Source organism: Cebus imitator, unplaced genomic scaffold (genome assembly GCF_001604975.1).
Source record: "Cebus imitator isolate Cc_AM_T3 unplaced genomic scaffold, Cebus_imitator-1.0 Scaffold2, whole genome shotgun sequence".
Classification (NCBI taxonomy): Eukaryota; Metazoa; Chordata; class Mammalia; order Primates; family Cebidae; genus Cebus; species Cebus imitator.
In genome coordinates, this window is record NW_016107317.1 from 1,981,710 (window position 1) to 2,006,065 (window position 24,356).

The 24,356-nt window shown below is 43.8% G+C and overlaps 1 protein-coding gene across 1 annotated transcript in view; it reads right to left on the reverse strand.

The window, feature by feature from the left end:
- GRIN2B (glutamate ionotropic receptor NMDA type subunit 2B) overlaps positions 1 to 23,185 on the reverse strand; it is a 420,712-nt gene extending 397,527 nt beyond the window's left edge. Inside the window, exons 1-3 of the mRNA XM_017528199.2 lie at positions 23,090 to 23,185; positions 22,536 to 22,753; positions 21,101 to 21,534 (exon numbers count right to left, since the gene is read on the reverse strand). The gene's annotated coding sequence lies outside the window, so the exon portion shown is untranslated. The remainder of the gene's footprint in view (positions 1 to 21,100; positions 21,535 to 22,535; positions 22,754 to 23,089) is intronic.
- Between the last annotated feature and the right edge of the window lie 1,171 nt (positions 23,186 to 24,356).

A 24,356-nucleotide genomic window follows, 5' to 3' on the forward strand; every position in this document is an offset into this window, starting at 1 on the left:
ATCCTCTTCCTCCTACCCACTACCAACACAATCACAAAAAGACAAGAAGGTTAAAGTCACCCATAAAATACGCCCTTGAAGTTCCTCCTTGGCTTTGAGAAGGGGAAAAAAAGACATTACAGAGACGTCATTTATTGAAGTCCTGCTCTATCCAGAGTACTTTATTTGGACCATGGGAATTAGCTTTAAAAAAAAGAGGGAGGGAGAAAGAAACATACACATTTGGATGTTCTCTAAAATTACTAAGGGATTCTTCATACAAATCAGCCAGTGTAAATTAATGTAGGCCAAGTCTAATAAATATTTGTGATCAAAGTGAGAGACTGAGTAATAGGACATGGAGAATCTGAAGGGTTACTCACAAAAGTTTCTTAGGGGAGTTCAAAATTCAGCCAGATTTTAAAAGAGGTGACAGGCACGGTTTGGCAAAAGGAGAGAAGGAATCTTTCCAGGAAGGGGAATTATAGCACTCTAAGGTGTAAAGACAGACAGGGAGGAGTTCAGATAGGTGAACGCCCAGAGAAGACAGGGCGGGAGCAACACAAAGGCAGGCAGGCGCTGGGGTGGGGCCTGCAGGGAGAGGGGCATCAGGCTGCAGAGGGCTTCCTGGGGAATTTCCTTTTGCTAATAAGCAGTAATGGAAAGCCACCATGGATTCGTGAGTAGAGGAAAACAGTGTTTAATGAAGACAATTCCAGCAGCTGTGTGGAGGGTGGAGGAGAGGGGGCGAGGTCCTGGCGGGGGACGCCAGTTAGAGTCCTGCACTAAGCAGTAGCCATGGAAATGGAAAATGAGGATCCGAGGGAACCAGGCGGAGGGAGAACTGGCCAACATTGGCGTGGACTGGAAGTGGGGGCTTTTGGAGAGGGGGCCAGTGGATACTGGTGCCAGGACAGTGTGCCACTGGCAACCACAGAAATGCTGGGGAAGAGATGCCCACTGAATGAAGGGAGAAGGGAGAGGAACACTGGGTTTCTTTCCTATTTTGGCCTTGGACACTTTCCAATATTGCAATATTGGGGGAAGGTGCCAGGAGAGATTTTTCTTTCAACCACTGGAGATATTATTATTCAGGATGCTGGAACTGTAGATTACAGAATGATCAAAACCAGTCTGTAACTGAAACCATGTGAGAAAATGAGCCGTCAAAGGAGTGGAGGAACGAGAAAAAACAGAATGGGCACTTGATTGAGCCTTGAGAAAATGGTGGCGTAAGTGAGGCAGAGCTTTCCAGCCTCAGCACTGCTGATGTTTTGCGATGCCTCATTCTTCGTTTTCAGGGGCTGTCCCGCGCATCCTAAAATGTTGAGCAGTATCCTTGGCCTCTACCCCTGCTCCTCAGTCATAACAATGAAAACTGCCTCCAGACATTCCCAAATGTCCTTTGAGAGGAAAAACAGCCCCCAATAGAGAGCCATGTGTTAGAGGTAATATGAATATTTGTTAGACATTCATAACATACCAGGCACTGTTCTAAGTCCTTTATAGGTATTAATGTATTTAATTCTCAAAACAGTATTATAAAGCACTGTATTACTATTATTCTCCATTATTTCCAAATAAGGAAACTAAGACTCGGAAGTGATGTAATTTTTCAAAATTTCCACCATTAAAAAGTGGCAGCTTCACGCAGTTTGGCTCCAAGGCCCATGTGTTTTTGTTTTTTAACCAAAAGGCTCTACTGGCTTTCTGTGGAAGGAGGATTCATATGCAAAAGCACTTTGAAGACAGATTCCATAGCATCCATGAGGGGCTGGGGAGGGGGTGCTGGGGGCTTGCAGGAGACCCCAAAGCATCAGGCTGAGTCACTGAAAGAAGGCTCATACTACTGAAGAAACAGGGAGCCCGGAGAGAGGGGCTGGGGGAAGACAATGAATTTGGTTTCGGATCTCACTCATAGGCGGGTGTTGAACAATGAGAACACATGGACACAGGGAGGGGAGCACTACACACTGGGGTATGTTGGGGGGAAATGGGGGAGGGACAGTGGGGGGTGGGGAGGTGGGGAGAGATAGCATGGGGATATCTATCCAGATATAGGTGAAGGGGAGGAAGGCAGCAAATCACACTGCCATGTGTGTACCTATGCAACAATCTTGCATGTTCTTCACATGTACCCCAAAACCTAAAATGCAATAAAAAAATAAAATATTAAAAAAAATAAAATAAAATAAATAAATAAAGGTTTTAGGGTGACCACAGTGAAAGCAGCAGTGAAGAAGCAGAGAAGACAGAACTTCCTGACGTCAGGAAAGACAGAAGGCATTGTATGACAGCAAAGTCCATAATGAAGAGACATATTGGGTCAGAACAAAGGCATTGTAGCTGTAAAGGACAAAACAACGTCCTCCTCTGAAACGTCCAGCAAACAAAAGATAGACATGAGTGTTTATACTGGAAAGAAAATAATTATGGACATTTACATCAAGAGTGATGATTTCTCAGCAAAGTGTGATGACACCATCAACTGAGGCCAGGACTAAGGAGGAGAGAGTGCTCAGAAAGTCTGTTTTAAGAGCGGGGTAGGTACCTGTGAGCAAAGGCCGGTCATGTCATCATTCGTGATGATGGGCTCTGGAAGAAAGAAGTCTGAGGACTTTTTTTTTTATCGGCCCTTAGTAGTGTGAGTGACAGAACACCAAAAGGAGATATGCCTGAAAGTGTGTGGGTCTCTATTGGAGAAGCTGAATTCCAGTTTGAGGAAACAGTGGCAAGGAAGGGAAGGGAGGGAAACAACAAGGAATTCTAAGCCCAGGAGAAGGAAGCATTAGAGACTTCCACACCGACAGCTAAGGTCAGCGATGTAAGTGAAGTGGAGAAAGCAAAGCCTGAAGTCACGAGGAGGGAGGATCCAGCCCTTATGAGAGGAGGTGAGAGAGACACCACAGGGAGGAAATGCTGCTAGACACCTGGACAAAGAGCCAATGCGGAAGAATTGGATGGCGCAGTTTTGCTGGTAAGTGGTTGATATGCAATGGAAATGTACAAGAATTCATGAATCCTACATACTGAAAAAGTTAATTTAGTGTATATTTTGAAATATATAGGAGAACATAAAGTGTGAAAATGTTGACCATTTTAACTGAATAAACAAACACTTGTTTTATTAGACAAATTTCTTTCCCTCTGGGAAATCTGGGCAATCCACTTACAATGAAAAATCTAAGAGCAGTTATTTCCACAGCATGAGGAGCTGTGTGCAAAAATTAGAGGGTTTAGGGCATTTATTTAATCAACCCACCACATCTTCTAGAAACGTATGTCCACTGGAATGGCAGACAAGAATGGCTGGGAGTTCCAAAAAGTCAGAGGCTGTCTTCCTCCCTTAGAGTGGAGGTTGCAGGCAGCACGGCTCAGGCACGCATGAGACAAAGGAGCGGGTGTGAGGCAGGCGGTGGGAGGGTCTGGAAGAGCAAGTCTCAAACTTGGCTGTACATTAGAACCACCTGGACAGTATTTCAAATATGCTGGTCCCTAAGACAGAAATCAGAATCGATGACCTGATAAAATACCCTGAAGTTCTTATACCTGTGAAGAAATGGTTTTTCATTCACATTCTCAGATTCTCTCTCTCTCTCTCTCTCTCTCTCTCTCTCACACACACACACACACACACACACACACACATGCACGGAGCTGGCTCTTCCACACAGTGAGTGGCAGGGAGCACGGCTTTGCTTGGCAGCAGCTTCCTCCTCCAGCTGCATCTGGGCTTGAACCCAACTGCACCGAGGAGCCAGGCGGGAGCAGACGCAGGCTCAGGCTCTTCTTGTCTACACACCTACCTCATGTCCACTCCTGATTCCAATACCAAAGAAAGATCAAGACCCAATGCCTTAAATATATACCATCCCTTCTCCCACGGAAACAGAAAGGCTTCACAAAGACCAATATTTCCACCAGCCTGCAGTTATTCAATTCAGAGTTTAGCAAACTGCTTTCCTTTTGTGTAAAATTAACCCTGAATTGCCTATGCTACAAGTAGGCACCATACTACAAATGACCTAAAACCAGGAACAATTTAAAATTGCTTTATATTTGCCACTTGAATGCCTGACATTCTGTGAACTCATAGTGCTTAATTCCTTCCCAAAATGTCTGTTTGCCACCATTTACAGGCAGGAGTGAGACAAAGAGATGTACACCAAGCAAATATCTGCCCAGCAGAGGACTGGATTATCATAGTGACCGTAACACCCAAGCAAGCCTCGGAGGCTGGCAGGCAGGCGGGCTGGCTGACCTCCATGAACAGGTCACAAAAACTCCCTGGAGTCCAGACAGGACTTCCCAGGGGGGCAGAGCAGCTGTCGCTTTCTGACTCTCCCCCAGTAGAGTGCCAAAACTGTTGCCGCCTCCACGAGGCGAGGAAAGAAGAAGGGCGATGGGCACTGTCCCTCCCTGGGGAATGCAGTTAGACAGACCCTCTGTCTGCACCGTCTCTCCCTCGCTGTCAGAGAAGGCAGATCTTTCAGCCCACTCATCCGCCACCTCTTCCTCCTACCCTTTTTTTTCTCATTCTTCCTCTTCCTTTTTTCTCTCCCTCCCTAGTTTTTTCCTCCTTAACACACAAAGTGGAGAAAAACCAGAGAAGCTGATGGAAGTTCAGGTCCTGGGTATGGCACTTTCCTTTTTGTCATCAGTGTCACCCTTTCTTTTTTTTAATTTCCCTTTCCTTGCTCCTGTCATTTTCTCTAATAACCCAAAGCTCCCAGCCCACAGCTCTCTCTGGATCACCCCCTTGGGCACACCTAATTTCTGGGCTTATTCTGTAACACTCACAATTTCCTGAGGCCATCCTAGGCACTGGGTTTCATACACTTTACTCCATCTCCCTCATCAGCAGAAATGAACACAGCCAACTTCTGCAAGTCTCCTCGGCATGACAGCCGGAGTGGATGATCGTTGAGGCACAGGCTGGGATGGGCACTTATGTAAGAAAAAGAAAAGAAGACAGAGAAGGCCAGCAAGGACCATCCCTTTTGCTTTTTCCTAGCCTACTGAGAAATCAGCAGCGTTACTCACAGGATATGAGGATAACAGAGGCAGGGAGCTCAGTTCCAGATGCTTTACATACTTCACCTCATCTAACCTTCACAGAACCTACATTTTACAGAAGAGGGAAAACTGGCAGTCAAAAGTTGAAATGCCTTACCCAAGGTCCCTCGGTGGCAATTCCAGGATTCTGAACACAGGTCCCTTTGACATCAAAGACCCAGCTCTTGACTCCCACGGGCTGCCTCTCTGAAGAGTGGTATTGGGACTCCCATCTTTACTTCTGGAGATTGACTATTCAAGATCTAGGCTTGCATGGTGTAAAAGCCACAGCAGTACCAGCCCAGGATCCTGAGGGTGCCAGGACTGAGCTGTCCGCACGAGGCACTGCTTGGCACCCAGGAGAAAAAAGAAACAAATCTCCCATGGTGGGAAGGGTGAAGAGAGAATCCACTGAATATCAACTTTCCAGAGAGGGGAGGAGAACCTCATGAGAAATTTTAAGAAATCTTCATCCTGGGGTCCCAATGGAGGCTTAATCTCTGGCTGTGGCTAGAATTTGTTCTCAGGGCCTTAATCAAGAGTCAGAGTCCATTAGTATGCACTTGGAGATGGCTAACATAGTAGAGAAAATAAAGAAAGCTAGTATTCCTTTGTTCCAGTATATCTGAATCACATTCATTCCTTCTGAAGTACTTGCCTCCCCATCCCTGGGTGGTCACATTGGCTCACCCACATCTGAGCTCCTACATTATTTGATTCCTACCACCTTAAAGACACCATCAATTCTGCATTCTTCTCTAGACATTTTTGCCCAAATCTCAGCTCCTGGTTTGTGTCAGCTCTTGGAGGACAGGCATTAAATTCTATTCCGCAGCAAAGAGGTCCTGCCCTTGGCCACAAACCTTCATAAACATCCTATAAGTGAATCCATGCGGCTGGTTGGAAAAGCTGTTCTCCAAAGTCTTCACCTTCTGGAGACAAGTAACTAGAAGAATATTTGCCAGGGTGTGCACATGGTCCAGAGCAAGGGCTCTTAACCTGCCATTCATAGATAGGCTTCAGGGATTCTAAGTCCCCGAATAATACTTCGTGTGGAATTTGAGGCATTGGCACAAAAGTAGATTTTTCAGGGAAGAGGATCCAGGACATTCATTTTAGGAACTGCTGCCTAAATGTGTAGATTAAAGGTCAGGGTAGAGTGGGAAGGCAGCAAAGACGAAGCGGGTTTGGGGGTCAAGGACAGCAGTATGGACTTCACAGGCTGCAAGCCAGGCTGTTTGTGTCACCAGGGCTGCAAAGCTGACTCGCAGAACACCTCATTCCTCAGCAGGAGCTCAGCCTTCTTTGTTCAGACTTGAGAAGCAGGCACAGTATTTAACTGTCTCCACCTTTGTTGAGAAAGTTAATATAGGTTGGGTCCAAGTTCCCCCAGGTGAGAGCCACAGAGCATCTACAGCATTGCCCTAGCTGGCAGCCACTGCCGTCACTCCATTTTGAGCACTGTCTATTTAACCCACCCCATTTTCCCTGTTTAGAAAGTAGAATCTCAGGGTAAGCCAGATCTAAAACTTCTCGTACTTTTCTTTAATTACACATATCAGTTTCCTGCAGCCTGCCAAGCCTGAAATTCTCATAGAGCCCCAGATCTAATAGGATTTGTTATCTAGAAAGTCATTTTGAGAGTGCCTAGCCCTGGTCTCTTTAAGGTAACTGACAGGTTTGATATTTTTGCAACCTAATATTTGTGCTTATGAATTTATAATTTCTAGCCATCATCTCTTTTTTCAAAGAAGGTTATACACTGGCTCGCAGAGATCTTTCCAGTCCTCTGTGAGTTTCCCAAATGGCAGCCTCTAGCCCTGCAGTGGCCACTTCTTTGTTAAAGACATTTTAGAATCTGTCATGAAGACCTGAGGTTATTTATCATATTCTCCTTAATTAATGTTTTAAAATCCTCTCCAATTTTATATTGGCCTCGTGTTCCTTAACTCATGCTGGAATCCAGATTATACAACACATGCACACACGTGTGTGTGATTGCATGTTAGTAGCCAGTTCCCAATTATATTTCTAAGAAATTAAAGATACACTTCTTGTTCTTATGAAGATGGCTTTTACTGCTTTCCCTTTAATTCCTCATAAAACTAAAGTTTTTCATTTTTTATTTCCTAATCATCTTTTCTAAATATAAAACAACATGATTTATTGTGGAAATTTTGGAAGGTGGAGAGGTAAAATGATAATAATTCCCTTGTTCCTAAACTCTTAAATCTTTTGCATGTCAATCTTCCTTTTCATATTTTACAACCTTTACCATTTCTGAAGATGCCTACCTGCCCACTGAAGTGGCTTTCTTTTTAGAATAAACCCTTTGCTTATCTGAGAAGGCTTCCTCCAGACTTTCTCATCTAGGAGAGCAAGCTGCTGTCCTAAACTGTCCCAAGACACATGCGGAGAAGAAAAAGCCCCGGACATGAAATTCAGAAAAGCTGGGCTTGAATTCTAGCTTTTTCTTCCTCTTGCTGCAGAATTTTGGGCAATCATTAGAACACTTGATATCACTGAAGTACTTCATACCTCCATTTCCTCACCTTTAAAATGGATAATAGTTCATGCCCAGAGTTCCTCCTGGTGGGTTCTTAAGACCGAATAACGTATGAGGAAGACAGTATATATGAGAAAACCACAGACACATTATCAAGCTTTAGAAATGTGATTATTGTTATTACATCCAATTTGGTTTGTCTTTACCTCTATTGCCTTCCTTCATTGAAAACCATCCTTTTCTTTCTCAAATTTTGGCTTGTTTTAGTTTTCCTTACAGATTTTCATGTGTGATCACTTCATAGTGACTTTGTCCTAGGCTCACTTGAACCTTTAAATCCTCAATTAATTGGTTTCCATTGGTATCTTCTGCATTTTTGTACTAAAAATTCATGTTCTCTAAATATTCTAGAAACATGGCACCTCATGGCCAGATTATCTTTTCTCACTAGGTGTAATTTGATGAAATAGTCAAAGAAGCCAGTCTTGATCTGGAAGCTTCTAATTCAGAAATGACTGCTGGCCGTCTACATGGGACAATTAAGCATCACAATGCAACACCCAAACTGTCTCTGATTGAATAGCTAGTGGGTTGGGAACAGGGAAAGTCATAGTAATTAATATTTATGCAATGCCTACTCTGTGACAAATATTGTTCAAAGTGAAATAACTCACCTGATTCTTACAACTCTAAAAATCCAGAATTATTAATACTCCATTTGATGAATAAGGAATCTGATAGCACAGAGAAATAAAGACATTTGCCGAATACATAACAAGGGTGAGAACATAAACCCTGGCAGTCTGACTCCTGAGTTCTTGCTCAGGAGAAAAACACTGTTTTCTGCCCCTGTTACTATGTTACACTGCAGAAAGAAAGGTGGAGAAGACAGGAGCTGGGAAAAATGAAAAAACCCAAAGATGACAGCAAGGAGCTGAGAATTACAGTGCTCAAAATCCAACATATTTCACCCTCTGCGTAACTCAACAACAATTACATTACTTACACTCTTATGCATTTCTGGAAGACTGTCCTGGCTGTGTCCTATAGCTAATGAGCACATGTGAAGAAAGAGGTCCACAAATCATTCACAGAAGTCCAGGTTCTAACCACCTTTCAAATTCACTGTGCACCCTCTTCTCTTTCTCCAATCTCTTTATTACATAGGACCAGACATGCAGTATGTTTCCTGTAAGTCCCCGAGCATCAAGTCAACCGTAAACATGTACTACAAAGTGGTAAAGCAAAGAGTTTAAGAGTGTGAGCTTGAGCCAAAATGCCCGGTTCAAATCCTGGTCATGCCATTTAAGCAAAGCAAGTTTTTAACATCTTCATATCTTGGTATCCTCATCTGTGAAATGCAGATAAATGTACGTATCACTATGTGTGTTTGAAAGGGTCAAATTGGTCAATTCATGTAAATCACTAAACACAGACCCTGTAGTGCTCACAACAAAGTAGCAGCCATCTAATAAACATGTACGATGCGCCAGCACTCTGTAGGCACACACCGGGACACGAGGGGGGATGCTGTTTCTGCCCTTGAGAAATTCACATCAGGAGGTGGGCTGGATAGAGACACGACAGCAGTCCTTTCACATCCCAGGGTGGGCTATGGGAGCAGGAAGAGGGCAGTGATTCCAGCCTGTGGGGACAGGACCACCTGGAGCTGAGGATCCCTGAGCTGAAACCTGCAGGCATGAGGGGAGGTGGGGAGGGCACTGAAGTCAGAGCAGGAGGCATCAGCAAAGACCTGGAGTGTAAATCAGCCTTTCACAGTACCCCTTGCCCCTGCCTGTGTCACCATCTCCATCTTTTCGCTTCTTGGATCATGTAAAGATAAAAGATAAGCCTGGAAAAAATAGTTTCACACATAAAACTAGAAAGATTAGTTTTGCTCTCCTTTCTGACAAGTACTTATCTAGTTCTTTCAATAAAATACTGTGAAAGAGAACCTGGGAAGGAGACATAGACCAAAGATTAAAAACCACAGGTCACAATGCCTAGGTGCCACTCTGCATTCAGAATGCTGCGTGCCTCGCCACTCACGGCATGTCTTGCCCATTAAATATTTTCCATTTTCTTGTCCACTGAAAGTGGATGTATTGAATTCAAGACCAAATAATACATTGGCTATTTGGAGCAGGGTGCAGTTATTAATTATTATTTCATATTGCACATGTGTATATTACACTTATGGTTGAGGAGATTTTTTACATTTCCTTCTTCAATCCACAAAATGAAGTTTTAGGAGGATAACTCGTCCCCTAAAGACCTCATTTTACAGATTAGGAAGTGAGTTCAGCAAGGTTTCCTCTCTCAATTCCACCTTGCTTCAAATTACTGAAGAGCCTTTTTAAAATATGCATGTGGTAAAGCTAAGACACCAGAATTCCGTGTGGCACCAACAGATATCCTCTTTTGTAACAGAAAAAAAAAATGGGGCATTTGACCTTTGTATTTTACATTTATTTTCTATAAAACTGCCCTCTGAGTTAAGAGTTGATATAGATATTTGAAACAAAACTAGCTCACTTATATCCTTTTTGGAATTTTCTCTTTAACAATAATGATGACCCCTGTTAATAGTAAAATCCAAACACAAACCAATACTTATGATTGCCATTCTCGTGCACTTAACTATTAGTCTCTATTCAAAGGAGTAGCTCGCAAATGGGTTTGAGAAAGAAATAGATACAAGAAAATGGAGAATCTTCAAAGTGTCCAAGATTATATGATCAGGGAGAAGTGAAGTTCCTTTCCTCTTAGAGAAACTAGAGTCTTCAATTTCAGAGGTGAAATATACTTACAGAATTGTAGGACTAGGCTAAGAAGATGATGCCCAGGTCTTAGCCATGTATGAAGTGAACAAGATGCCGATGGCCAGTACCATGAGTTTCTCACCCTTCATCCTCACTGAATTAAATTAAGGTCCAGAAATCAGCTATTTTGTAGGGATCCATTTTTCTAGGTTAAAACAGCTTTCCCTTTTACCAACAGCAAAGCCCCAAGAGAAGGGATCTAGAAGAAAATCACTTTCACTGAAGTTTCAAAGTACATGCTGTTTATGAGTTCCACTACATGCAACATAAACCTTTATCTTTTTTTTTTTTAACATGGAGGCAACTCTATATAATTTAAAGAGTCAGGGGTTAGAATCAGAAGATGGAAATTGGAATCCTGGCTTGCTCCTTATAGCTGTGTAACATTCAGCTCTCTAATCCTCACTCAGTTTATCTGAGAAACAGAAATAATCATATCAGCCTTGTGGTGAGGATTAAATGAGATAATGTACATTAACATAATCTAGAATATAATTTTCAACAGAAATTTGTCCCAAGCAAAAGCAAGGCAATTCCTTATACATAACTCATATTTAGACTGACAGCAGTAATTCTTAGCATTTTCACTCCACTTCTTATCTGTAAGTGATATATAAATTCTGATTACAAATTCCAGGACCTTCCCACTCCTCTTCCTAATTTCTGTCTCAGTGGCGTAAATGCGGACTTATCAATAAACTAGATTGCCTGCAATGGTTACTGGAAGATCATGTATGAGTTTCAGTGTCAAACTTGAATTTCATGTTGAAATCAAAGCAACTTTGTAAATAGGTACATAATAAAAAGGAGAGGTTGAGAAGGTAACCATGATCCCATTTATTCCAGAAAGTCCAGCACACTGAAGGTGAGTGAAGGATACTAGATAAGACTACCTAGGTAAACTAGAGATCTGTCCCCAAAGCCAGCATAAGATGAGCGTTACAAACGGGGAAAAGGAGTTTGTGAACAAAGAGCTTGGGAGAGTTCACTTCTAGTCGGGGAGATCAAGCAAGACTTCATGGTGTAGCCTGCCTTTGAGAAGAACCTTGAGGAATGAACAGTATTTACATGGAATTCGAAAGGAAGGGCAACAGCATCATTAGTGATGAGAGAGAGCTTTTTGAAGAAATGTCCGTATGGAACACAATGTGAAAGGAAGCTTAAAGAAGTGAGGCACTAAGGAATGAGTGTATTTTCACTTCATCAGCCTAAAGCTGGCACTAAAGATACTTTCATCTATTCAACTCTAGTAAATCTCACCCAAAGCATTAAGAGGTGCTTGGATGGCAAGGAAATGGAAACATAAAAGGTATAAACATGTCAGCTTTATCTTCAAGGTACATTCATTTCCATCATCATCTTTACCAACAACCAGCATTTTCTGAGCACTGACCATGTGCAGAGAGCACTCTGCTAAGCACTGAGGACTTAAAATGACAAGGACATAAATCTTGTCCTCATGAGAAAATAAAAAATTAATCAAATTTGATCATTTTAACAAATTTGATCACTTTTAAACAAAAGTGATTTCTCTTCTACATGCAGGCTCTAAACACACATACACACACACACTACATACACATCCAGTCTTTCTTCCTTCAGAAATCCAAAGAGTAGCATTCTCCTGCTCAGGAAAGATCTTTTGAATCTGAGCCAGGGTAGAATGTCTTCTGCAGTCCTTCTTCCTATGTGAGCAGAAGGAAAAATCAAGATACAGATGTAAACAAAATCAAAGGAAAACAGAAATATTCTCCATTTTCCCTCAAGCTCAGAAACAATTCTGGAGCCTCTAACAAGGTGATAAGAGGAAGAACCATAAACCACGAAGATAGCAATTGTGGCTCCACAGAGCTCACAGGTGAAACTGATCTGCATGGTAACAAATTCCACGGTAAAGGCTGTGGTAGCTCCATGATTTCGATGTTTTTCTTATGTAGGGCCAGCCAGTAGATATTTGAAAATACAGATCAAGCAGTATGCTTCTTAGTTTTCTCCTAAATACTTAGTGCCTCACACCACCACACAGCCCATCAAATACCACTGAGAGTCTAAGCCACACACTTACCCTTTCTCTTTTATCTCCAATGGCTATTGACAGCTGTCTAAAACAGAAGTAATGTTTTTACTCTTTTATAATTTGTCTTTAAAGACACGGATTCATAAATCTGGGTTTTTTTCTTGCTTCTGCACATTTAGGTTTACATTTATTTTAAAACAGGGAAGGGGGGAAGCCAAAAAGGAAGGATGTGAGAAAACTATTAACCCAGCCAGCCTAATAACCAGTGATTAAAGTTACAGTCAGAGAAGAATGACATCTTGATGCCTCCTACCCTCTTCCTCCTCTGCGTGCCTTTAATATTCCACTTCAGGCACTGAGAGGGAGGGCAACGGGGCTAGTGAATTCCAACTAGCACTCAGATAATTGCACCATTCACACCCCTCACCAGTCAATCAGGGTCTGCTTAGCCAGCCCCATTTATTAATAGTTTTCCTACATTACAGTGTTACAAAGGACCGAAATGACGTTTTCTCTCCGAAACAAGAAATGGGGCACCCTCAATAAAGACTAAGTGGAACAGAGGATGTTTGCAAAACCAAGAACCGCTCGCCCTATTTTGCAGCCACACCTGTTTTAAGGGTGTCAGGAAAGTATTCTCCCTGAGTTTCCTAACTTTCAGCACCAGGCCCGTGTCAGTGGTGAGAAAGCTTCCCTTAATTCAACCCCGAGTTACACCCTTTGTGTGCAATATGTAGACTAAGTATCCTCATATCCCAACAGTTTCTATTTTTTAACTTCGGGCCCAGGGACCCTCTACTAATCACAGAACAGTTTAACAGTGACAAGGTCTTACCTTCATGTTAAAATACTAGTATAACATAATGTTTAGAGCTAACAGGTGCCTTGTCAATCATCTTCCCCAGTCATTCTCAAATACGGTTGCACATTAGAATCCTTCAGGGAAGTTTCTTAAGTGACCATTGCCTGGATCCCTCCCTGAGAGATTTCAATTTAACTCTTTGGGGTAGGGTCTGAGCATGGGCATCATTAGTTTTTTTGTTGTTGTTATTCTTGTTTAGTTTTTTGTATTTGTTTTTGTTTAAGCTGTGTGAATGATTCTGTTATTGGAGTTCAAAATCACTGCTTCAGACTACTGTCATTGTTACAGAAATTAGAAAATTGAGGTCCAGAGTCAACAGTTTGTACGTGGTCACAAAATACAGCAGCACAAGCAGAATTAAATGAAAGCTTTTGACTCCTAAGACCACCACATCTTTTATTATCATGTAGCTACTGGACAGCTTGGAAAAACTTAATGTTTTTAAAGACCCATTACATGTCAAGAGAGAACTTGAGACTCTGGTGATATGTGGATGAGCAAGTGCACACCATGGGCTGACTTAGGGGCATGCATTCCATGGGGGCTGCTGGGGGGGCAGGGCAGAGGAGAGGAAAGCACTGAAGTGAGGCTCAGTGGACATGGCTGACCGTATCATGTGGCTTTAGGCCACGTGGCCAACCTTAGGAGTATTTTCACAGTTTTTAAATGGTGGTTGTCGAGGAGGACAGGTAACCTCCAAGGTGACTGTCAGCATTATTGCTCTATTACCCTGTGCCACACACACAGACCACATGCATTGTTGTACTTAAGTTGCATACATCTAATGCATTTAAGATTTTGAGGGCTATCATATTTGGTAGGTAAGTCACTGCACAAACATATCCATCCATACACAAGTCTCCTGTGTACAGGTGCATGGGGTGTGTGTGGATTTGGATAACATATCCAATACACTAATCTCGAATCCAAAGGTACAAACTGCTATGGCATCTGCGTGACCAGACTACGGCCCCTAGAAGGTGGAGGATTGGTTAAGAACGTCCAGCCATTTTCACAGAGTACAATTAGCTATGGGAGAAAGAATGAGCGTCCTCACCTGAGCTTCAGGCTTCTTCTAAGACTCTCTTCTCCCTTCCTATAACCATGTAGTGCTTTTATTCAGCGAATGTTTTGTAGTCTCCCCTCTTACAAAAGAAACAAGATCTGATTTCCTAAGAAATTCTATCTGGTTGAAGTCCTGAGTGGGTCTATATAAAGATTAATGGGATCTTTAGGCTTGGCATTTCCTTCTAAAGAAAGACATTTTCAGTCTGAGTGAGGCAGTGAGGAAAGACACAGAGATGGCGTTTCGACAGCACAGTTTGTAGTTGGTGAGTTGAGTGAGCAGTTCAGAGGGTTAATTCATTAAAACCTTAATTGTCTTAATCTAGGAAGCTCCTCTGCTACAGACTTTCTGCTCCCCATCAAGCTGTGCTCCAAGGAGCGCCAAGGTCTATAACTTCTCTCCCCCTCCAGGTCTGCCATTCCCAGAGGCCTGGCCCTGCTTCCCCTCCACCACCTTCTCAGGGGCCCAGGGCTCAGCCTTGTCGCTGTGCCTCCCATGCTCTGCCTCTCAAATCCCCTTGGAATGCATAGGTCTTAAGTCAGTCATGGTGGGCATTTACTCACCCACCTATCTTCAGATCCGGGATACTCTCTGTATAAGTAATGGATCTTTAAATAGTCATCAGGCTGAACTTAGGATTCTTCTGCTAATGAAACAAATACAAACCACAACATACAAAGAATAGTGAAAGCGTAGATAAAGGGTAAAAGGATAAGGAGCAGAAAAAGATACAAAACAAATTTAGGGAATCATCCATTTCAAGCCCATCTTCCCTTAGGCGTCAATGTTATAGTTCAGGCAAGAGGTGACTGAAGGCATATACCCAACATCTGCATACCTGGACACTTCCAGGAGTAAAAACCTCTAAAATTCCAAGCCACTCTAAATAGACTACTAAAAAGCATTTTGTGAATCCCCTAGGAATAATGGGATCCCTTTTCATCCATCACTCCCCTTTGCCATTACAGAAAGCAGCTGGTATCTGAAGGGCATGGCAACTTTTTACCTCCCTACTCCAGAAACACATGGGCTAGGCTGGTCCTTTATTCCGAGTAGCTTGGCCTGGGCTAGGATCCAGGTTTCTCTTTGGACACAAACCAACTAACAGCTGTCCCTTTCTTTGTAATGGCCATCAACAGAGTTAGCTGCAATCCAGTGGTCTAAGATGAAAACTGTATCATTTGCTCATTCTAGAGACAAGCCTAATAAACAAGGCTAGGATTTCACTAACTATAGAATCACTAAAGCAGAAATTAGCGCCTCTTCCTTCTTTTGAGAAGACCCTGGCTTTATTCTCGAACCTTCTCATTTGTAATCTGAAATTCCTAATCAAAGAAGCAGCACACTCCTGTGTGGTTCTTTTCCTTGAGTTAAGGGATGCAAGGAAGAGCAGGAGGCTTGCCTTTATACACCAGCTTTCCTCTTCATATGCTCTCTGTCCTCATAAAATCACCTGTCTTTCTGTCTCCTACACATCTCTTATTTTTTTCTTTAAGACATAATTTAAATGTGAACCATGAAGTCCCTCTCACTCTCACAGACTTCTCTCCTTTACAGATCATACCTAAATATATGATTATCTCTTTATACATGTCCACGCCGCTAGATCCTGGGCTACTGGAAGGTACAGACAGCTAATTTTTTTTCATAGCACAATGTTTGACAAACACTGGTTCTTAACAAATGTTGTTGAATAATTGAGCAAAGCAAAAGACATGAAAATAAATGAAGTTAAAAGAAGAGAATAGTGTAAAAGAAATGAAGAGACATTAATAAAGAGATAAACTAAAAAGTGGGAGGAAATAAAAATAAGAAAGAGAAGAATCAGCTATGAGAAGGACAAGAATAAGAGCACAGATTGAAAAGAGCAGGCAAAAGATGTGCACAGAGTGAAAGAAGACAGGAGACGGGTGAACTGAAGTATACAGGTTTCTTTCTCATTTTTTTTTTTTAAAAAACAAAGCAGAAGTGCTGGAATCCCAAAAGTAGAATGCGAGCAGAACTGCCAATATTCTAGTGCCAAGACCAGTAACCATGCAGGCATGGTGTGGACCTGTGATGCAGTGTCCAGCAACTCTGGCGTCAAAGGATAGCTTGTTAGAAACGCAAAATGTGGAGGTCCAGCCCAGGTTTACTGAATTAGAATATGCCTTTTCACAAAATCTCAAGATGATTTCAATATATGATAAAGTTAGAGAAGCACTGATGTAGACATTTAAAATCCACAGATAACCTCTGCATTTCACCCTAAGAAATGCTAGTGCATGAAGTACAAAGCACCAGCACTAAGAAGTTATACAACCTTAGGAAAATCACTTAACGTCCCTGAATCTCAGTTTCTTTATGAAATGAGAAGTTCACAGTAGATGTTTTCTAAAGTTTCACATAGCTCTGATATTCTTGATCTCATCTAACACTGTAGATTTAACCCTTCCTAAACCCAACAGAACAAACCACAGGTAACATCCTAGACTAATTAATATCTCACTTCCTTTCTCCTTTCATTTATTTAACATTTTCCGAGCATCTGTTATGTGCTAGTCACTATGCTAAGCACAAATGATTCTAAGATGAATAAAACACCTCTCTGCCCTTGAGGAGCTCACAAACTTCTTAGGGAAACAGTATATAAACAAAATCAGGATAAACTAAGAAGCATGAGCACATGCTGGTGTAGACCAGAAAGGAAGGCAATCCCACAGCCTGGGGCAGCCATGGAGAGATTCGCCAACGGGACAATGTAGACTTGCACCAGGTCCCTTCTCTGCCAACCTCTGCTGGAAGGGCTAGGAAGTGAAAAGACCAAAAATAAGGTAGTTGGAGAACATCAAGAAAACAACCAAAGGTTCATAAACACATCTCGATGGGTTCATGATACGCCCAAAAGTTCACGGCACAATGGATTCTGTGTAATGGCCACAGGCACCATTAACAGCCGCAGGTGAACCTCAGAAACCCACCTTCTCTGGGCTACGCCTGCTATTTCATCCTGACTACATTCTGTTCTAGCCTTCTTCTGGAAGATAACATCAATTCAACCACTAATCTACTCTCCCCAGAGACGACTTCTTGTGGTTGCAAAGAGGAGATGCACTTTAATAAATGTGAACAATTCATTAGACCACTAACTCTTTTGATCTATATTTATTTAAAGTGAGAGACAATGCTGGCATCCAGTCATATGCACCGGAGCAGCAACTGAAAATGTAGTTTACTGAAAGAAATTTCTAGAATTCCTCAGGATGGGATAGAATGGCACTTAACAAAAGAAGCAGCTTAATTTTTCCAGCTCATCCACTTTTGATTCCAACAAGATACACAAGGTAAGTGGTTTTGTCGGCCCCAGTCTTTGTTATTAAAGACACAAGGCTAACCTTTGGAACAATGGTTTTCCCACCTTTAGAATGGTGAGTTTGACCCTGGCTTCTTTCTCTTCTCTGGCTTCTAGATGCTGATCTGGGGCTATGATTTCCTCCCATATAATCTGATCTGGGGCTATGATTTCCTCCCATACAATCTGATCTGGGGCTATGATTTCCTCCCTTACAATCTGTCCTTTCACCTGTCTCCTTTTATAGACCATAAATATTAACAAATTTTTTTGTTTAACCTGTTAGTGGTAGTAGATAATGTCACATTCATTTTCAGATTCTTAAATAAGAATATAGAAAAAGCAGTCCTGCCCCCTGGGTATACTGTGTTCATGGAGGAACTGGAAGAATGTTTCACAAGTTAATATTGTGGCCAAGGGCTGGATCAGCTCAGTCCTGTTTCTCCCAATCACCACTCATTCCACCAGCCAGTTTCAGCCCACGTGTCCACCTCCCAGGTGACCCCTGCCTCTCCCCACACAAGGCTGGGTGCGTGTACATGAAGGTCAAGGAAGATGATCAAGATTCCGAAGCTATCTTTCTGGAGGTAAACCAAGAACACAAATCAGGTTCCTGCTCTTCCTCCCTTCCCCAGAGGAAGTCGCTCTTCTCAATCGGCCTTAAAGAAAAGCACTTGGTGTGCAAAGTACTGAAGAGAGGATTTTTTTCTCTTTCCCCTCCTTTCCTGTCATTTTACCTTCTTATTCTTTCTGCCTGCATCCATCCCTGGCAAAAATTGCATATATACATTAGCAAAACAAGGATCTTCAGACAGACAGGCTTCCTAGGGATGGAACCAACGGGAGAGGAAAAATGAGACAATCCAGTGGCACTCCCTGCTCCTCTCCTCAAGTAACATCTAACTCTAAACTGCCATATCACTGTGTTCACAGATCCGCCATGCTCCACCACACCTGAAACACAGACACAGAAGATAACCATGTTGTTTTGCTTTTCTTGAAATCACCCACCTAACGTCCTTAACTGTATTTTCCTGGGAAGTCTTCATTTCCCATTATTATTATTTTTCTTAACTGCACATCATGGAGGCTCCTCAACTGAAATTAAATTTGCTCTTCCTCCCACCAGCAGCCACCTTTCTTTCCCATGTCACTCACATTGTAAGGCGGGTGGCTGAAGGAGAAAAGACAAAACACAACCCAGTCAGCTCTGTACAGTAAGGGGGGAAAAGGGGGACAAGAACAATGGCCCTGAGATAGCTCAGAACACCACTGAGTCACAGCCTCACAGATACTGCCCGCAAGGATGGGGAACACCTGCTTCCTTACTGGGGTCTCCAAAATGGCTTTGGATGGTGAAAAGGCACAGACCACCTGTGGCGATTCGGCCTGGGATCCTAACAAGCCCTTTCCAGGTGGATTACCTCTCCTTTCCCTTTATAGCTTTCCCACCCACTTTTCCCTCTCTTCCTCAACACCCTCCGCTTTCAACCTCACCTAGTCTTAGGGACAACTAATGAGAGCCTGGAACCTGGCTTCATCCGTGGGCATTCAAGATAAATGAAGTAGCTGAGATCCTGTCCAACAACCCCCTTTGTCAACTCCATCACCAACAAACATGCCAAAGGACCTGCTGGGTGGAGAGCACTGGTGTTGTGGCACTGGGGATGCCAAAGGGGCCCTGTGCCTCATCAATGCCCTCCTCTCCTTGTCCATCTGTATATATGAAAGCATTGCACATGGAGCTGCCTTTCTCACCCATACCTCTTTTCTATTTTGAAGTCAAATTAAGAGTTCCTCCTCCTACTTGGAGTGCAAGCAGATGGGGAATGAACTCAGGTGTCTCTAAGGTGAGCGCAAACCAGATAACCTCAGCTATTTGTAGACATGGTGAGAACATGGTTCAAAGTGGGATCCCACCCTCTCACTCTGATTACACCATGACTACAGAGTAGCATTTCAGCAATAAAAGCTCAAAAGAATGAAACCTGGGGAAGGGGGTTAGTGAATTTGGATTACATCTGTTCTTTCTGGATAATGAAGAACTATCATCTGCTGTCACGTTGAGCGACAAAGATCTTCCACCTCTGCCCCACATCCTTTCGGCATTTTGGATTATCAAAGAATTGTTGTTTTAAAATGCCAGGAAAAAATGTGTGTGTGTTGCAGGGTGGTAATACTTTTAGGAAGAATAATGATGCTACTGATTCTGCTGCATGGTTTTGGAGATCTTTATCCCAATCTGATCCCTGCATTTAGACACCTTCAGAGTTCAGGGAAGTATGGTCAGTGGAGCAAGAAAAAGGAGCAGCCCACTCACCACCGTGGCCCTCCGACCCATGAATGATCTGATTTTCTCAAGAGTTGTCTTGGATTGCATGAGGGACTAGCTGAAGAGTCATTAGTCTTTTCCATTTCTCCTGCTATTTCTCTTCTCAAGTACATTAAAATACTGCCTAATCACATTTCACATATTGTAAAAATTGATGAAAGGGAAAATATTAAAGTATTAATTCCATTTTTGAGGGTACAAGACTAACACATGCAAACAGCAAATCTCTTTGTTTAACACAAAGACTCACGTGTCGAATTCTGCACCCCTTCCACATGCACAGCATTTTAGAACTCTGCAAGATAGCCATTTTGCAAGAGTGTGGAAGTAACAGTTTGCTTGGAGGATGTGTGGGTATAAATAGATGTGTAGACAGAAGGAGAAATTTACAGCTCAAAAATAATAGCACAGGAAAAAATACAAATTAAAAGCAGAATATTGACAGAATTCCTCCTTTCCAAGCTTAAGATTTAAGTCCTCTTAACCTGCAGCATCCTTCAATTCCAGGTGTTCTTACACCAACCCGATCCCCACCTAAGACCTGCCCCTCTGCAATAGGCCTCCCAGGATCTCTGGGCCTGGTGTCAACCCTTTAGACAGCAAGTGGATTTCAGGGCAGCAATCACAGTAATCTCAATCATTATTATTATCTGTTTTAAAGGGCATAGAAAGGATGCCTAGGAAGGTAAAGACAGGAGACAGGGAGAGAGGCATGAAGGTGACAGGGGAAAAGGCCAGACTGAGAAAAAAAAAAAAATTTCTAGATTCCCATAAAAATCGCAGCTTTAGCTCTAGGTGAATAAAATGCTATTTAACTCGAAAATCACACAGGTCTCCTGGCTGGCTATGTCTAGATATACATCCCCCTGATGCCATCCAACATCTTTTGTGCCTACATACACCCACCCCCACTGCCCCCCAAAAACCCAAAACCTGTTTGATGAGAGAATAAAAAGAAAAAAACATGGGAGATTTCCTTCTTTGTAATAAGCCTTTCCCCCCAAAACAGCATTATTTTAATATCTTGTGACCTTTTCTACCAAAAAGATCCACTTGAGGGACTCGAAAAGATAGATAAAAGGAGAATCCCTACCCCAGGTAAGGAAAAAATAAAATAGAATTTGCCCTACCTTGGTTTGTAGAAGCCAAACCTCTAGACGGACAGATTAAGGGAGTGAGCATGTTGGGAATGTCCAGTCCCTTCTTCTCGCTTGCATATCCACATAAGAAAGACGAAGGATAAATGAACAGAAGATAATTTAAAATCCAATTTAGCGTAAATTTTGTTTTAATCTTGTGTCTTGAAGAGATGTAAATTCAAAAAAAAAAAAAAAAGATTTAATTCAAAGGTAATTCAGGGTATGAAGAGCAGCTCACAATGCAGAATCCAGAGTAATTATTCCGTGTGCATGTGAGGTTAGTGGCTGGAATAGATTTTTAACGCTTCTTCTGGCAATTACGGTTTTTGGTTTTTGGAGCGTTAGTGGAGGAGGCTCTGTGTGGAGAAGCTGGGGGCCGGCTCCGTCCCTCGGTGGAGCATGGTCATTCCCAAAGCGTCCCCTTCCTAAGGGGGAAAAAGAGGCGGTCAGGGCTTGATCTGCGTGTCCCCCGGAGGGTGAGAAAAATGCATTCCGAAAAAGATATCAATTCGTTTTAAGGAAAGGGGGAGGAAACCCCGCATTTCCCACAGAGTGCACACGAGAGGAATTGAAAACAGCTGGTACCGGTCTATAAATAATTCAGAAAAGGTCTGGCTATACCATTCCTGGGACAGGCACGGATGAGAGGTGGGAAAGCCAACCTGAATGGAAGAGGAGAGAGGGAGGGAGCGAGCGAAGGAGGGAAGTGGGAAGGAAGGAGGAAGGGAGGGAGAAGCGGCACCATACAGCAGCACACACTCACACACACGCAGAAACACAATCCCCACTTAACTCGCCAGCGAGTGCGGCCCCCAGCCCCATCTGCATTGCTGCTGACATGTCTGTCTCGCTCTCCCCATCACCTCCAGCAGCAGCGCCGCCTCCCACCCCGGGCTCGTGCTGAATGGGTTCTGATTGTGCACGGGGTGCACACTGGGCATTTCTTGGAAGGGGCACACTGACACGCGCGCACACACGCCCCCGACGCGCACGCGCCCCGCGCGCACTCACACTCACCCCCGCGCACACTCACCCCCGCGCACACTCACGCTGCCGCCGCGCTGGGGTGCAGCGCACGGGGCTTCACCTGCAACGTGTCGATTGGACGGATGGGCTCGGCGCGTGGGTCCAGCCCCGGGCGCCGCTGCCTTGTCTCTCTGCTGGGTGAGGGGATGAAACCCCCAAAAAGACCAGAGACACCCCTACCCAGTCACAGCACCCCCTCCCCCACACACACACCAAAAAAAACCTTAAAAAAAAAAAAAAAAAGCCACGTCCAAATTAGCGAGTGCGGGGTTCTGCTGGATTTCAGAGCTTTGCCTCGTGCCAGGTTGGTTCACGGTTTCACGGCTTCGACCCTTTATGTGCCTGACACCCCCAAACCCCTACACTGAAAGGAGAGACTCCAAAGCGAATCTTTACGTACCGGTTTCGAGCGCCTCCGCGGCTGCAGTCTCCGGAGAGGGGTGGCGGGTGGCTGGGAATGGAGGGTTTTCCTTTCCTGCAAAGCAGGATTAATGATCCGTCTCGGGGGTTTTGAAGTTCACGACTCTTCTTTGCAAGGCAAAGGGATGTGCATTCGTACGCCAGCACTTCTGGATGGTGGTGATGAGCACTCTCGGCAGAGCGAAGCCCCGAGATTTCCTAGAGGTGAAGAAGCCGGAGGAAGTGGATTTTGAAAGGGGGTGGGGGGAACCTTCCTTTCTCAAAAGGAGGTGGGGGGTGAAGAGGCAGGAGCCCAGATTCCAGTTGGTGAGGAGCGGAGCCGGGGGAAGGGAAGCGGGCGGGGGCAGGCTGTGCAAGTCAACCGCTCGGCAGCCGGAGAGGCAGAGCAGGAGGGGAGGAGGGGAGCGTCAGAAAAATGGGTATTAATCACCAGGGACGGGGGGAGGCGCGGGGATCGCAGGTTGCCTGGTCTGGATTTGGGTCTCACACTCGAAAACGTGCCGCACACACACAGGCACACCCCCGCCCCCCTACCTCTCACACCCTGGCTCCGGTGGGAGGAGGAACCCACGAAGCTGGGGAAGAGGCTGCTTCTGCTCCCGGGGGCGGGTGTGAGCACGCGTGTCCTCTTTCTCCACACCCCCCTCCCCACCCCACCCCCAAGCCCCTGCACCCCCTCACTCCTCTTGCTAAGACTCTGGCGGAGGCAGCTTCCCACGTCATGTGCTGGGGAAGTGGGGTAGGAAGGAGGACGGTAGGGGGACGAGGCTTAGCCCGAGTCCGTGGCGCCTCCTCCCGGCCGCAGCGGGGAACAGCACCGAGGGACAGCGGCTCGGGGGCGAGGGGAGCGAGACAGTGCCCCCCGTGGGCGGCCGCGCGGGCTGCGGAAAGCATCTCCAAGGCGGAGCTGTAGTTCAAAACTGAACACCCTTGCTGTATTTTCCATAAATCAGCCTGTGCTTCCTACGAGCATTCTGCGTGCCGGGCACGGTCTGGGGCCGGGTTCTTTCTTGCCTTCAAGGAGCGTAAGATCTATTGTAGCACAAGAGGCTGACACCTAACACAATAGAAAACAAAGCAAGGCAGGTGTCGTTCGCAGCTAAATTGTATGGTACAGACCATACGCGTGCTTTTCTGACTGCTAGTCAAGGCGTGAGGAGTTTGACATTTTTTATTAAAGTGGATCCTGTTATTTAAATACCTCGAGAAGAGAAGATGCTGAGACCAGTGAATAATCCCTAAAGGAAACTGGATATCCTGGCATTTACAAACCCACCCTCTTTGAAAAGGCAAACATCCATTCATTTCTCTTCCTCTTGAACTGTTTTATATTTTAATAGCCCTTATCACCACCTGTGATATTGTTTACTTTTAATATTAACGTTATTGTGTATGCATCATTTTCATTCTCATCTATTGTCTTTTCAAATATCTAGAATATTACAGTGGTGGAACCCTTTCATATTGGTTCTCACCAACATTCCTGAGAAGTGACCACACAAAGAGAAGGCTGTGTGAAGTGGATATACCTAGTGGCTTGGAACTGTAGTTTGTCGAAGACATCAGATATGTTTTTGCTGTTCTATAAACCAGACTACTCATACTTCTGAACTACAGTAATTCTTCCGTGTGTCCTGCTTTTTCTAGGGCTTAAGCTTTGAATCTAACATATTTAACACACACAAAACACATAAGCATTGTGTGAAAACACAAATAGAGTGTATTCACATGCAAATTATTCCTTCTAAGTAATGGTACTGCTATTTTTCTAAGAGTTAGAGCTGATCTTTCGCTCCTTTTG